Source organism: Spinacia oleracea, chromosome 6 (assembly GCF_020520425.1).
Source record: "Spinacia oleracea cultivar Varoflay chromosome 6, BTI_SOV_V1, whole genome shotgun sequence".
Classification (NCBI taxonomy): Eukaryota; Viridiplantae; Streptophyta; class Magnoliopsida; order Caryophyllales; family Amaranthaceae; genus Spinacia; species Spinacia oleracea.
The window spans coordinates 127,587,295-127,603,453 of NC_079492.1; the positions used below are offsets into that span (position 1 = coordinate 127,587,295).

The 16,159-nt window shown below is 35.3% G+C and overlaps 3 pseudogenes; all 3 read right to left on the bottom strand.

Annotated features, from left to right (window-relative positions):
- Positions 1 to 507: 507 nt before the first annotated feature.
- LOC110787061 (inositol polyphosphate multikinase beta-like) lies at positions 508 to 1,691 on the bottom strand (annotated as a pseudogene).
- A 2,336-nt stretch (positions 1,692 to 4,027) lies between these two features.
- On the bottom strand, positions 4,028 to 4,653 carry LOC110787060 (inositol polyphosphate multikinase beta-like; annotated as a pseudogene).
- Positions 4,654 to 7,553: 2,900 nt separating this feature from the next.
- On the bottom strand, positions 7,554 to 9,747 carry LOC110787059 (inositol polyphosphate multikinase beta-like; annotated as a pseudogene).
- Positions 9,748 to 16,159: the final 6,412 nt, after the last annotated feature.

Here is a 16,159-nt window from a genome sequence, read left to right on the forward strand (position 1 = left end):
AGAAATGCATTATGTTCGTGAGGAAGTTGAAAGTGGATTCATCAAGACAGCTCATGTCTCGAGTATGAATGAACTTGCTGATCTTCTAACCAAACCTCTTGCTTCTTCTCAGCATCGTGTTCTTTCTTCCAAGCTTGGTCTTGTATCCAAAGTCCAGCTTGAAGGGGGAGTATAGGAGAGTCCATTTATTTATATTATTAACATTATTTTATTCCAAGTTAGTTAAAAGTTTGTTAGAGGTTTGTTAGAGTTAGTTTTACATTGTACATAAAAGCACATTGAGCTTTTCTTTTCCTTCAAGAAATCAGATTATAACATTCTGTTTTCCTCTATTCTCTCTCAATATACTTCAGATTTCTTCTTTTCTTCAGGTAGTACATGACAAAACTGAAATTAACTGTTTACAATGTGACGATGATGCTTAGTCCAAACTCGATAACTCCACACTACAAATTTGAAAAGCTTTAGGAACCTAAGCATCATTAAGGCAGCGGGACCATACAAACGTTAGGGTTTGGTGGAGTGTGTTGCAGGTGTGTCTGAAATAAATTTGATTAAGAAGCAAAGATCGACCACCCAAGAAATTATGATCAATAACATTGTTGCCAACAAAAAATTGTGCGAATTCAATAAGATTAATCATAGAATGAGGATTTCCACCTTTCTTTTCCGACTCACCATCATATATTAACAGGATTGAGCAAGAATAGAAGTGATAATCTATTTGATCCTCAAACCATGACTTTAGCTCCAGCAACTGTCGGAAAATTCCAGACAGACCACCATAATCACGTCCAAGAGCAGAATCAGGATTGCAAACTGATTGGTTGGAAGAAATGAGCTTCCTGTAAACTGATCTGACATCATCTACTGTGAACTTCTGAATTTGCTTCCTGTCAGGCTTCCGGTAACCAGAATTTTCACCTTGGTATATTTGCAGGCCAGATATCCTAAACCCAAAGAAACATCGGTTGTTCCTCTATCTTTTCTGAGGCACTTGGTATAGTCTTCAGATGCTTGAGGATACCATGTTCTGGATCCAATCTTGATGTCGACGATGCATGGTTTTACATAGTTTGAGACAACATCTTGCAGAACAAGATGAGGATGCAGTCCAGATCCATCAGTGTGCATCCCCTCAAAAACTTCCGGCTTCAGATGCTTGAGGATACCATGGTTTTAATTCTAACTATCATGCTATTGGTTATGATCTTTTGTAGCTTATGAAGCAGACAACAATTCAAGCAACTGGAGTGGCCTCAAGTCTGTTGGAATCTATACAAGTAGCCAAGTTCAAGTTGCAGACACTGGATTTGAGTTTTGAAGATGAAGAGCTGTCGATTGGGGTGTAAGAATTTGTATATTATACAGAGTAGTAGAGAAGAATCTCAAATGTTTTATCTCACTGTAATTTTTGGGCTTTGATCGGCATAACGGATCGGCATGGGGCATACAACAGCGCTTGTGGTTTAATATTGTAATCATTGTTAAGATGAGCATAATTGACCTTAAAGTATATTATAAGGATATGACATGATTTCTCTCGATTGAATTGACTTATTAACCGGTCTCTATATGGATCTCTTTGAAGCTAAGGGGTAAATATTTTATGCCTACTACGTATTCGGTTGTTATAAAATACAATTTTATTTAGGTTTTTAGTACAATCTCATGTGCAGAAGATAATACACTTTCACTTTTACACGCCGACATTATGTTGTATTACAAGGTCGAGGTCACTACATATATTAGGCATATACATTGTTAGCACTCCTCCCCATAAACAAAATTCATCTTTTTTTTTGGTAGGCATCCGCGCGCGGTCCAATTCCTAGTTTATCAAAAGTGACAATAACTTTTTAACGAAATGTAATGTTACGCTGATATAAATTTGATTTTAAGTATTTATTTTTTATTTTTTATTATTATATATGAAGTATATTTTTTTTTATTGTGGGTATGAACTTAGAAAATCTCTGTCCACCAGCGATTTAGCCTCCCTCGTGGTACTACTGCCCTTTCATAAAAAAGGGTAAATATTAAATACCGGCGAGATAATGATCTGTAACTCAAAAAGTCACAAACAGAATTAGCCAATCAGGGCCATGTTGAGCTCACGTTGAAAGGATCTATATTATTGATTTGATACTAGAATGTGCCCGTGCATAAGCACGGGATAAATAGGGTGTATCAAATAAAAATAAAGGTATATAGTCCATTTTGAATTGATAATAATTACAAATAAACCCTCACTAAATCATATACTCTTATTTAAAAAGTTCAACATTTTCAATACAAATCGACAGTTAATATTAGAGTATCCTAATATATGTAAAGTTGTAATATTAATGTTGAGTTAGAGTAGAATATTTTGTATTATATATATGACGTTAATTAATTAGAAAGATTATGATTTGAATTATATTTGACAGCATAGGATTAAAGCCCACGTAATAGAAGTAGTGGACCAGCTTGCTACTTCCACGATTTGTCTAGCTTTATTAAACCGGAAAGATAGAAGGAGACCGAAGGATTCAAGTACGTATAAAGAATCTGGACGTTAAATTAATCATCATATACTATGAACAGAATATTGAGAAGAAACATGTATTTTTCAGAAAATCCTAATTATCATCATAAACCATTAAAAGTACAAATACGTACCAAACAAAAGGTTTTATAAAAAAAAAACGTACCAAAGAAAAGGTTTTATGCAGAAAATCTAGTATCGTTGCTACTACTCGAAAGTATTTCACCTGAAATGATAATAAATTTAACTATTGATGTTCAAAACAATAATCACTTTATTTTCTAAAAATGATATATGTAGTAAAAACATACATTATGAATATCATAAGGAAAACCAAGTGTTGTTAATATAACAAATTTATATAAGAAAATAATATGATAAATGCATGTACTTTTTTTATATAAATCGAAAAATAAAATGTTTATATGAAATTACATAAAACAAACACTGATAGACACACGGGTTGGAATCTTAAGCATTTTGGTAGTAGCTGCTACTTTATTTACACGTAATCAGACATTAGTTCATCCAATGTTTGTTAAATCTAATCAAAATCTCTTTCAAAAAAATTATTTTATTATTTATTAAAAGTAGGTTAAAGAATATGAAGTACAAAATTTGACGGAGGGAATAAGACTTTATTTAAATCAACTAAATTTGACTTCAATTAACCTATGTGAACATAAACGAATTATTTGAACTTATTTTTACTATAAACAACTTTATATACGGATTATTAAAATACATTCCTTTGAATTGCTACATGCGAATAGAAAAGGCCTAGACTCATAATTCTTTCGCTCCGACAAATTTCAACATGCACTTTCATTTGGTGTCATTATGTTCCGCTAAATTTATGCAAATGTAACTCCCTTTAATCTCGTGAGCGTTCGATAACAAAAGGATTGCTCGAATTTGAAGGGGTATTCTAACCCATACATAACACAACCAAATACAGGCAATTGGACAATTGGCTAAACATCCAAAAAGAGAAATGCATTATGTTCGTGAGGAAGTTGAAAGTGGATTCATCAAGACAGCTCATGTCTCGAGTATGAATCAACTTGCTGATCTTCTAACCAAACCTCTTGCTTCTTCTCAGCATCGTGTTCTTTCTTCCAAGCTTGGTCTTGTATCCAAAGTCCAGCTTGAAGGGGGAGTATAGGAGAGTCCATTTATTTATATTATTAACATTATTTTATTCCAAGTTAGTTAAAAGTTTGTTAGAGGTTTGTTAGAGTTAGTTTTACATTGTACATAAAAGCACATTGAGCTTTTCTTTTCCTTCAAGAAATTAGATTATAACATTCTGTTTTCCTCTATTCTCTCTCAATATACTTCAGATTTCTTCTTTTCTTCAGGTAGTACATGACAAAACTGAAATTAACTGTTTACAATGTGACGATGATGCTTAGTCCAAACTCGATAACTCCACACTACAAATTTGAAAAGCTTTAGGAACCTAAGCATCATTAAGGCAGCGGGACCATACAAACGTTAGGGTTTGGTGGAGTGTGTTGCAGGTGTGTCTGAAATAAATTTGATTAAGAAGCAAAGATCGACCACCCAAGAAATTATGATCAATAACATGGTTGCCAACAAAAAATTGTGCGAATTCAATAAGATTAATCATAGAATGAGGATTTCCACCTTTCTTTTCCGACTCACCATCATATATTAACAGGATTGAGCAAGAATAGAAGTGATAATCTATTTGATCCTCAAACCATGACTTTAGCTCCAGCAACTGTCGGAAAATTCCAGACAGACCACCATAATCACCTCCAAGAGCAGAATCAGGATTGCAAACTGATTGGTTAGAAGAAATGAGCTTCCTGTAAACTGATCTGACATCATCTACTGTGAACTTCTGAATTTGCTTCCTGTCAGGCTTCCGGTAACCAGAATTTTCACCTTGGTATATTTGCAGGCCAGATATCCTAAACCCAAAGAAACACCGGTTGTTCCTCTATCTTTTCTGAGGCACTTGGTATAGTCTTCAGATGCTTGAGGATACCATGTTCTGGATCCAATCTTGATGTCGACGATGCATGGTTTTACATAGTTTGAGACAACATCTTGCAGAACAAGATGAGGATGCGGCCAGATCCATCAGTGTGCATCCCCTCAAAAACTTCCGGCTTCAGATGCTTGAGGATACCATGGTTTTAATTCTAACTATCATGCTATTGGTTATGATCTTTTGTAGCTTATGAAGCAGACAACAATTCAAGCAACTGGAGTGGCCTCAAGTCTGTTGGAATCTATTCAAGTAGCCAAGTTCAAGTTGCAGACACTGGATTTGAGTTTTGAAGATGAAGAGCTGCCGATTGGGGTGTAAGAATTTGTATATTATACAGAGTAGTAGAGAAGAATCTCAAATATTTTATCTCACTGTAATTTTTGGGCTTGATCGGCATAACGGATCGGCATGGGGCATACAGCAGCGCTTGTGGTTTAATATTGTAATCATTGTTAAGATGAGCATAATTGACCTTAAAGTATATTATAAGGATATGACATGATTTCTCTCGATTGAATTGACTTATTAACCGGTCTCTATATGGATCTCTTTGAAGCTAAGGGGTAAATATTTTATGCCTACTACGTATTCGGTTGTTATAAAATACAATTTTATTTAGGTTTTTAGTACAATCTCATGTGTAGAAGATAATACACTTTCACTTTTACACGCCGATATTATGTTGTTTTACAAGGTCGAGGTCACTACGTATATTAGGCATATACATTGTTAGCACTCCTCCCCATAAACAAAATTCATCTTTTTTTTTGGTAGGAATCCGCGCGCGGTCCAATTCCTAGTTTATCAAAAGTGACAATAACTTTTTAACGAAATGTAATGTTACGCTGATATAAATTTGATTTTGAGTATTTATTTTTTATTTTTTATTATTATATATGAAGTATATTTTTTTTATTGTGGGTATGAACTTAGAAAATCTCTGTCCACCAACGATTTAGCCTCCCTCGTGGTACTACTGCCCTTTCATAAAAAAGGGTAAATATTAAAATACCGGCGAGATAATGATCAGTAACTCAAAAAGTCACAAACAGAGTCAGCCAATCAGGGCCATGTTGAGCTCACGTTGAAAGGATCTATATTATTGATTTGATACTAGAATGTGCCCGTGCATAAGCACGGGATAAATAGGGTGTATCAAATAAAAATAAAGGTATATAGTCCATTTTGAATTGATAATAATTACAAATAAACCCTCACTAAATCATGTACTCTTATTTAAAAAGTTCAACATTTTCAATACAAATCGACAGTTAATATTAGAGTACCCTAATATATGTAAAGTTTTAATATTAATGTTGAGTTAGAGTAGAATATTTTGTATTATATATATGACGATAATTAATTAGAAATATTATGTTTTGAATTATATTTGACAGTATAGGATTAAAGCCCACGTAATAGAAGTAGTGGACCAGCTTGCTACTTCCACGATATTAGCCTACCGTAATTAAACCGGAAAGATAGAAGGAGACCGAAGGATTCAAGTACGTATAAAGAATCTGGACGTTAAATTAATTATCATATACTATGAACAGAATATTGAGAAGAAACATGTATTTTTCAGAAAATCCTAATTATCATCATAAACCATTAAAAGTACAAATACGTACCAAACAAAAGGTTTTATCAAAAAAAAAAAAAAACGTACCAAACAAAAGGTTTTATGCAGAAAATCTAGTATCCTTGCTACTACTCGAAAGTATTTCACCTGAAATGATAATAAATTTAACTATTGATGTTCAAAACAATAATCACTTTATTTTCTAAAAATGATATATGTAGTAAAAACATACATTATGAATATCATAAGGACAACAAAGTGTTGTTAATATAACAAATTTATATAAGAAAATAATATGATAAATGCATGTACTTTTTTTATATAAATCGAAAAATAAAATGTTTATATGAAATTACATAAAACAAACACTGATAGACACACGGGTTGGAATCTTAAGCATTTTGGTAGTAGCTGCTGCTTTATTTACACGTAATCAGACATTAGTTCATCTAATGTTTGTTAAATCTAATCAAAATCTCTTTCAAAAAAATTATTTTATTATTTATTAAAAGTAGGTTAAAGAATATGAAGTACAAAATTTGACGGAGGGAATAAGACTTTATTTAAATCAACTAAATTTGACTTCAATTAACCTATGTGAACATAAACGAATTATTTGAACTTATTTTTACTATAAACAACTTTATATACGGATTATTAAAATACATGCCTTTGAATTGCTACACGCGAATAGAAAAGGCCTAGACTCATAATTCTTTCGCTCCGACAAATTTCAACATGCACTTTCATATGGTGTCATTATGTTCCGCTAAATTGATGCAAATGTAACTCCCTTTAATCTCGTGAGCGTTCGATAACAAAAGGATTGCTCGAATTTGAAGGGGTATTCTAACCCATACATAACACAACCAAATACAGGCAATTGGACAATTGGCTAAACATCTGAAAAGAGAAATGCATTATGTTCGTGAGCAAGTTGAAAGTGGATTCATCAAGACAGATCATGTCTCGAGTATGAATGAACTTGCTGATCTTCTAACCAAACATCTTGCTTCTTCTCAGCATCGTGCTCTTTCTTCCAAGCTTGGTCTTGTATCCAAAGTCCAGCTTGAAGGGGGAGTATAGGAGAGTCCATTTATTTATATTATTAACATTATTTTATTCCAAGTTAGTTAAAAGTTTGTTAGAGGTTTGTTAGAGTTAGTTTTACATTGTACATAAAAGCACATTGAGCTTTTCTTTTCCTTCAAGAAATCAGATTATAACATTCTGTTTTCCTCTATTCTCTCTCAATATACTTCAGATTTCTTCTTTTCTTCAGGTAGTACATGACAAAACTGAAATTAACTGTTTACAATGTGACGATGATGCTTAGTCCAAACTCGATAACTCCACACTACAAATTTGAAAAGCTTTAGGAACCTAAGCATCATTAAGGCAGCGGGACCATACAAACGTTAGGGTTTGGTGGAGTGTGTTGCAGGTGTGTCTGAAATAAATTTGATTAAGAAGCAAAGATCGACCACCCAAGAAATTATGATCAATAACATTGTTGCCAACAAAAAATTGTGCGAATTCAATAAGATTAATCATAGAATGAGGATTTCCACCTTTCTTTTCCGACTCACCATCATATATTAACAGGATTGAGCAAGAATAGAAGTGATAATCTATTTGATCCTCAAACCATGACTTTAGCTCCAGCAACTGTCGGAAAATTCCAGACAGACCACCATAATCACGTCCAAGAGCAGAATCAGGATTGCAAACTGATTGGTTGGAAGAAATGAGCTTCCTGTAAACTGATCTGACATCATCTACTGTGAACTTCTGAATTTGCTTCCTGTCAGGCTTCCGGTAACCAGAATTTTCACCTTGGTATATTTGCAGGCCAGATATCCTAAACCCAAAGAAACACCGGTTGTTCCTCTATCTTTTCTGAGGCACTTGGTATAGTCTTCAGATGCTTGAGGATACCATGTTCTGGATCCAATCTTGATGTCGACGATGCATGGTTTTACATAGTTTGAGACAACATCTTGCAGAACAAGATGAGGATGCAGTCCAGATCCATCAGTGTGCATCCTCTCAAAAACTTCCGGCTTCAGATGCTTGAGGATACCATGGTTTTAATTCTAACTATCATGCTATTGGTTATGATCTTTTGTAGCTTATGAAGCAGACAACAATTCAAGCAACTGGAGTGGCCTCAAGTCTGTTGGAATCTATACAAGTAGCCAAGTTCAAGTTGCAGACACTGGATTTGAGTTTTGAAGATGAAGAGCTGCCGATTGGGGTGTAAGAATTTGTATATTATACAGAGTAGTAGAGAAGAATCTCAAATGTTTTATCTCACTGTAATTTTTGGGCTTTGATCGGCATAACGGATCAGCATGGGGCATACAACAGCGCTTGTGGTTTAATATTGTAATCATTGTTAAGATGAGCATAATTGACCTTAAAGTATATTATAAGGATATGACATGATTTCTCTCAATTGAATTGACTTATTAACCGGTCTCTATATGGATCTCTTTGAAGCTAAGGGGTAAATATTTTATGCCTACTACGTATTCGGTTGTTATAAAATACAATTTTATTTAGGTTTTTAGTACAATCTCATGTGCAGAAGATAATACACTTTCACTTTTACACACCGACATTATGTTGTATTACAAGGTCGAGGTCACTACGTATATTAGGCATATACATTGTTAGCACTCCTCCCCATAAACAAAATTCATCTTTTTTTTTGGTAGGAATCCGCGCGCGGTCCAATTCCTAGTTTATCAAAAGTGACAATAACTTTTTAACGAAATGTAATGTTAGGCTGATATAAATTTGATTTTGAGTATTTATTTTTTATTTTTTATTATTATATATGAAGTATATTTTTTTTATTGTGGGTATGAACTTAGAAAATCTCTGTCCACCAGCGATTTAGCCTCCCTCGTGGTACTACTGCCCTTTCATAAAAAAGGGTAAATATTAAAATACCGGCGAGATAATGATCTGTAAATCAAAAAGTCACAAACAGAATCAGCCAATCAGGGCCATGTTGAGCTCACGTTGAAAGGATCTATATTATTGATTTGATACTAGAATGTGCCCGTGCATAAGCACGGGATAAATAGGGTGTATCAAATAAAAATAAAGGTATGTAGTCCATTATGAATTGATAATAATTACAAATAAACCCTCACTAAATCATATACTCTTATTTAAAAAGTTTAACATTTTCAATACAAACCGACAGTTAATATTAGAGTATCCTAATATATGTAAAGTTGTAATATTAATGTTGAGTTAGAGTAGAATATTTTGTATTATAAATATGACGTTAATTAATTAGAAAGATTATGCTTTGAATTATATTTGACAGTGTAGGATTAAAGCCCACGTAATAGAAGTAGTGGACCAGCTTGCTACTTCCACGATATTAGCCTACCGTAATTAAACCGGAAAGATAGAAGGAGACCGAAGGATTCAAGTACGTATAAAGAATCTGGACGTTAAATTAATCATCATATACTATGAACAGAATATTGAGAAGAAGCATGTATTTTTCAGAAAATCCTAATTATCATCATAAACCATTAAAAGTACAAATATGTACCAAACAAAAGGTTTTATCAAAAAAAAAAAACGTACCAAACAAAAGGTTTTATGCAGAAAATCTAGTATCCTTGCTACTACTCGAAAGTATTTCACCTGAAATGATAATAAATTTAACTATTGATGTTCAAAACAATAATCACTTTATTTTCTAAAAATGATATATGTAGTAAAAACATACATTATGAATATCATAAGGACAACAAAGTGTTGTTAATATAACAAATTTATATAAGAAAATAATATGATAAATGCATGTACTTTTTTTTATATAAATCGAAAAATAAAATGTTTATATGAAATTACATAAAACAAACACTGATAGACACACGGGTTGGAATCTTAAGCATTTTGGTAGTAGCTGCTGCTTTATTTACACGTAATCAGACATTAGTTCATCCAATGTTTGTTAAATCTAATCAAAATCTCTTTCAAAAAAATTATTTTATTATTTATTAAAAGTAGGTTAAAGAATATGAAGTACAAAATTTGACGGAGGGAATAAGACTTTATTTAAATCAACTAAATTTGACTTCAATTAACCTATGTGAACATAAACGAATTATTTGAACTTATTTTTACTATAAACAACTTTATATACGGATTATTAAAATACTTGCCTTTGAATTGCTACATGCGAATAGAAAAGGCCTAGACTCATAATTCTTTCGCTCCGACAAATTTCAACATGCACTTTCATATGGTGTCATTATGTTCCGCTAAATTTATGCAAATGTAACTCCCTTTAATCTCGTGAGCGTTCGATAACAAAAGGATTGCTCGAATTTGAAGGGGTATTCTAACCCATACATAACACAACCCAATACAGGCAATTGGACAATTCTTTTGAGGCAAGAAGTTACCTCCTTTATAAGTTTAATGGAATCGACAGTCACAACATTCTGGCATTTTTTTTGTAGGCTTTTCTTTCACATTGGGAAGCTGAAAGGCGATGCACCAAACAGTAAATCAATACAATTCAAGAACAATAAGAAAAATATTAATCCAGCATAACAAATCCAATTCATCATGTCATCCCATAAAGTATTGTAGCATAAGATTAAGAGTAATCATTGGTCATAAGAAATCAATTGATGGAGTGATGATTCAGACTCCTTACCCAAATTTTGAAGCTCCTAAGCAATCGTCAATGGATGCCCTGCCAAACACTAATTATTCCGTCCCCAAACTTTTCACTCTTGATAAACCGGAAATCCCCAATAAAAGGAAAAATTGACAAAAATAATCCCACCTTTCACTCATCTTCTCAAAATAATCCCGACTTTGAATTATTTTAGAATAATCCAAACTTTAGGGGTTACCTTCTCAAAATAATCCAAATTATCAATTTGCCTATGTACAATAGACCCAAAATGGATTAGTAATGACAAGAAAAAAAGACTTCGGATTATTTTGAGAAGGTAACCCCTAAAGTTTGGATTATTCTAAAATAATCCAAAGTTGGGATTATTTTTAGAAAATGCGTGAAAGTTGAGATTATTTATGTAAATTTTTCCCCAATAAAATTAGAATTACGGGGTTTCTAATATTTGGAAAATTTGACGGTGCCCTCAAATTTGCACACGAACTGTTCGCCAAAGAAAACTGAAGGTGTTGTAAACGGAAAAAATGGCGGAACGGTGTTTATGAACAACATATCATCGGCGGTTGAAGGAAAGAGAGAGTGCAACATGTCTCTCGAGTAGGAGGAGGTGATGAGCAATCTGTGAAGGTCGTTATTGTGGGGCGAAAAAAATACCAGAGTGTTGATTCCGGGGTTTTGATAATGACAAGCTTACACTCTACTGATTGTTGAAATAAGGATTGACAGGAGCAAGTCACTATAAGCTAGGACAAGTACACAACGAGGCAAGCTGTGAAGCAGCGTGGAAATTAAGTCCAACATCATGAAGAATACAAGTCTAAAGAATATGGACAGATTGAATCATGGGCCAAGGAGTATGAAGCCCAACAAGTCAATTAGAGTCCAGAAAGGTATAAGATCAGTAGAAACAAATACAGCTTAGTATGGGAACAGAATATTTCATAGAGTCCTAAATCAGTTTTATTTTATAAAAGATAAGTGTCGATTTACAAAACTGATTTTACTATTTTACTTAAGGTTAAACTCTTAAACGTTTTAAGTTAATTCACAACTCTCAAATCCGTAAGGATTGAGTTTATCTAAACGCGTTTTAAAGATGTTATTTGCAAAAATATATCCTTTGAAAAGAGTCCTAAATTGGTTTGAATTAGAATCTAGGGTAAACTCTGGTTTTCCTATATATACACCTTAAGTTCTCTGCGAAAGTTTTTATCAGACTTATTTACATTAACCGGAAGCTTTCAGGTATTATCCTTAAAGTCTTAATCTTTAAAGAGTCTGTTCCTGTTCCCATATAGAGCAGTATTTGTTACGTGGTCTTATATCTAGTATTTAGTATTAAGTTTAATATTACTTTGTTTTCAGTTTTAAGTGTTGAGATATTGTATGTTAAGCCTGAGTCAGGCTTACTTGAGCAAGAGAGAAGATCTCACAAGAGATCTGTGAGGAGAAGCAGTTGAGGGACTGTTTCTGTAAGGGAAGGAACAACGAGGGGTTGTTCCTGGTCATCTGTAGTCAGAGGAGACTAACAGATTGTGGCCCGAGTAGATTAGGCTTGTAAAGAAACTGAGTTGTTTTGCCTAATTAGTGAATGTGTTTAAGTCCCCAAAGGGGCCGTGGTTTTTTCCTCTCTATTGGGCCTAGAGAGTTTTCCACGCTAAATCTCGCTTGCATATTTTACTGTTTCTGTTCCTAGTAGTTTAATTTTTGTAAAACCGTAAAATATCAATTCACCCCCCTCTTGAGGAACTCTGTGAAACTAACAATTGGTATCAGAGCCAGAACCCTTTAACTGCAGGTAATTCTGTCGGGAAAAACGATTCTGAAGCTATGAACACAACTGAGAAACTCGAAGAGGGATACTCAACACAACGACCTCCAATGTTTAGTGGCAAATACTATTCATACTGGAGAAACAGGATGGAGATCTTTATCAAGGCTGAGAACTATCAAGTATGGAGAGTCATTGAAGTTGGAGACTTCCAAGTCACTAAGCTAAACACCTCTGGTGAAACCGTTCCTAAACCGATTGCTGAATTTGACAAAGCCGACTATGAAAAGCTCGAGCTTAATGCCATGGCTGTCAAAATTCTTCACTGTGGACTAGGTCCAAACGAGCACAATAGAGTAATGGGATGCAAGAATGCGAAGCAAATTTGGGATCTGCTCCAAGTCACTCATGAAGGAACAAACTGAAGGAAATAATGCCCTTGGTCCAAGTATGCATTCGATGTTAAGTCTAATAAATGCGGTTCAGTATTAATTAACAAGTTAATAATTCAGTGAGATCAAGTGAGCTGAATGCCTAGCTAGAGGCCGCTTCAGTTCAAGTGGAATTAATGATATTAATCCACAGCTTACTCTTGACTGAACCCGTAGGGTCACACAAATAGTACGTAAACGGATCAAGTATTTAATGGCATTAAATACTCCATCTATGGATATTCGGAATCGACGGATCTTGGTTTCAGTGGGAGCTGAGATCGTCACAGGCAAGAAATGAATACTCCGGAAACGATGATATTGCCGGAAACGGAAATATGGATCGTATCGGAAATATAAATATTAGTCGTAGATGTTGCCGGAAACGGAAACATGGTACGTATCGGAAAATATTATCGGAAATGGAAATATTGCCGAAATCGGAAATATTGTCGGAAACGGAAATATTGTCAGAATCGGAAATATTATCGGAATCGGAAAATAATTCCGGAAACGGAAATATTAAATATTTGTTCGAAACGGAAATTGATTCCGGAATCGGAAATATTAAATATTGTTCGTATCGGAAATGAATTCCGGAATCGGGAATTTAATCGGAAGCGTATCGTACGAATTAGCATCGGACGAGGCCTGCTAGACGAAGGCCCAGCACGAAGCCAGGCCATCGCCCAGCGAGCCAACACGCACCATCGCATGCCAAGCCTCGACCAGGCCCAGCGCAAGGCCAGGCCCAGCCAAGGCCTGGGGCGCGCGCGCGAGAGCACAGCAGTGGGCCGAGCGCTGTGCGCCTAGCGTGGGCCGCAAGGCTTGCGCGGGTGTACGGTGCTCATGCAATGCTTGTGCGGGAATCCTAAAGCAATCGGGATTCGAAATATGATTAAATCCTAAAACTATTAGATAATGATTATTTAATTAGAGTCCTAGTAGGATTATAATTAAATAAATTAGTATCCTAATAGGATTCCAAAACCTTTTCCATAACTCTATAAATAGGTGCCTAGGGTCACATATTTACATAGATTATTCAAGTATTCAAAGTGAGTTTTTGAGAGAAAAATTCAGTCACATACCTTGCCTAAAAGTGCCGAAATTATTAGTACCTTAAGGGCGATTCTAGTTGGTCAATCTTAAGGCGGATCCGGACGTGTTGTGGACTATCTACGGAGGGACGACACTTGGAGTCCTAAAGACTTGTTCTTGTTCGGTTCGGGCGCAGCTAGGGAAGGCACGCAACAAAGAGTATGCATCTAAACTATGCTATATGATTATGTGTAAATAATATGTATTCCTGGCTAAATGGTTTTTCCGCATGATTTATGAATTGTCATATGTATCATAACCTAACAGTGGTATCAAGAGCCTCTTATTATTTTCATAATCTAAATTGCATGAACATGGTTAAATATTACAAATTTGCAAGAATTAAAAGGGGTGATTAATTTTCGTAATTGTTAATTAATTGCAAATTGCGTTTATTTAATTATACGTACGGCGGGAGCCTGCGTTTGGGAGGTTTCGAAGAGGCGACCTCTTCGACACCATGGGAAGACCTCGCAAACAAGCAAGCAAATCCAGCAATGGTGCGAAGCAGAAGGATAATGTGATAGTGACGAAACCAGTAACACGAGCACAACAACCTAGTTCTCCATTGGAGGACGTTGATGAGATTTCTGAAAGCCCGAAAACAAACCCAGACATTGAAACCCTCTTGGCGGAACAAATTCTCTCCCCTTCAACTGCACTGAAGGATTTGCAGAGACAATCTCAGGTTCGAACGGAGTTTAATGCTTGGATCAATGGTTTAAGTGCGGGTAAGACGCTGTCTACGCATTTTCAATCAGGGCGAGAGTTAGGAAACTCGGAAAACAGAGTAACTGATGATCAATTAGTTGCAGATGAAGTTCCGATTAACAATGCGGTAAGTCCGATTAAAACAATGATGATTCAGATTGAAGAGGAGGATATTGAGGATGAGATTGCGTTTTGGCAATCCTCGATCATTTGCTACATTTTAGGGGCAAACCCACCCCAAAATGTGATGGCAGGATTTGTGAATCGAGTTTGGGGGAAATTTGGGATTGATAAAGTCTCATTGGTGGGGAAGGGGGTATTCCTGATTCGGTTTACCACTATGGAAAATTGCCACAAAGTTCTGAGTGGACCTGCTCAGTTCTTTGATTCAAAACCAGTCATAGTTAAGCCATGGACAGCTGATTCCAATTTCACCAAAGATCCTGTGAAGTTGGTCCCAATATGGATCAAATTACATGGGTTAGAGGTTAAATACTGGGGGGAAAAGAGTCTGAAGAAGATTGCAGGGTTAGTGGGCACAGTGATCAAAGTGGATCAAGCCACACAACACAGGGATAAACTGTTGTTTGCAAAAGTTCTGGTGGAGGTTAGGATTGATCAGGAGTTTCCTGAACTGATACAGTTTCTGGATGAGAAGGGTGTGATCATTGATCAAAGAGTGGAGTATGACTGGCTGCCTATTTCTTGCTCAATCTGTAAGAGAATGGGGCACACCATGGAGAAGTGCCATAAGAGGGTCAACAAAGGGAAGAAGATATGGGCACCTAAAAGGATACAACCCACCAACACAGTTACAGTGGTCCAACCAAAGATGCAGGAACCAGATGCTGATGGGTTTGTTCTTGCCACAAGATTTAATAAACACAGAAGCAGTCAACTGAAACCAATCCAAACTGGTAACTCTTTCTTGGCTTTAGATGATGATGATGATATTAGGGTAGAAGATGATATGGAGAGTCCATTGGGTCAGGGGGTGACATCCCCTTCTCCCAATGGATAGCATTCTGTGTTGGAATGTTAGAGGGCTGAATAGGAAGGATAAGCAAAATGAAGTGAGAAGGTTTATTGCCTCTCATAATGTCAAACTTTTCAGCCTTCTTGAAACTAGGGTGAAAGCCCCTAGAATGGGGGATTTGTACTTGAATGTTTTCCCCAATTGGTGTTTTTCTACTAATCTTTGTTGCCATAAAAATGGTAGAATAGTTATTGCTTGGGACCCTGATTCTTTCACTGTGGATATAAAACTCATTGACACTCAGTTTATGCATTGTTATGTCACTCCTAGAGGAGCTGATGTTGGATTTTGGT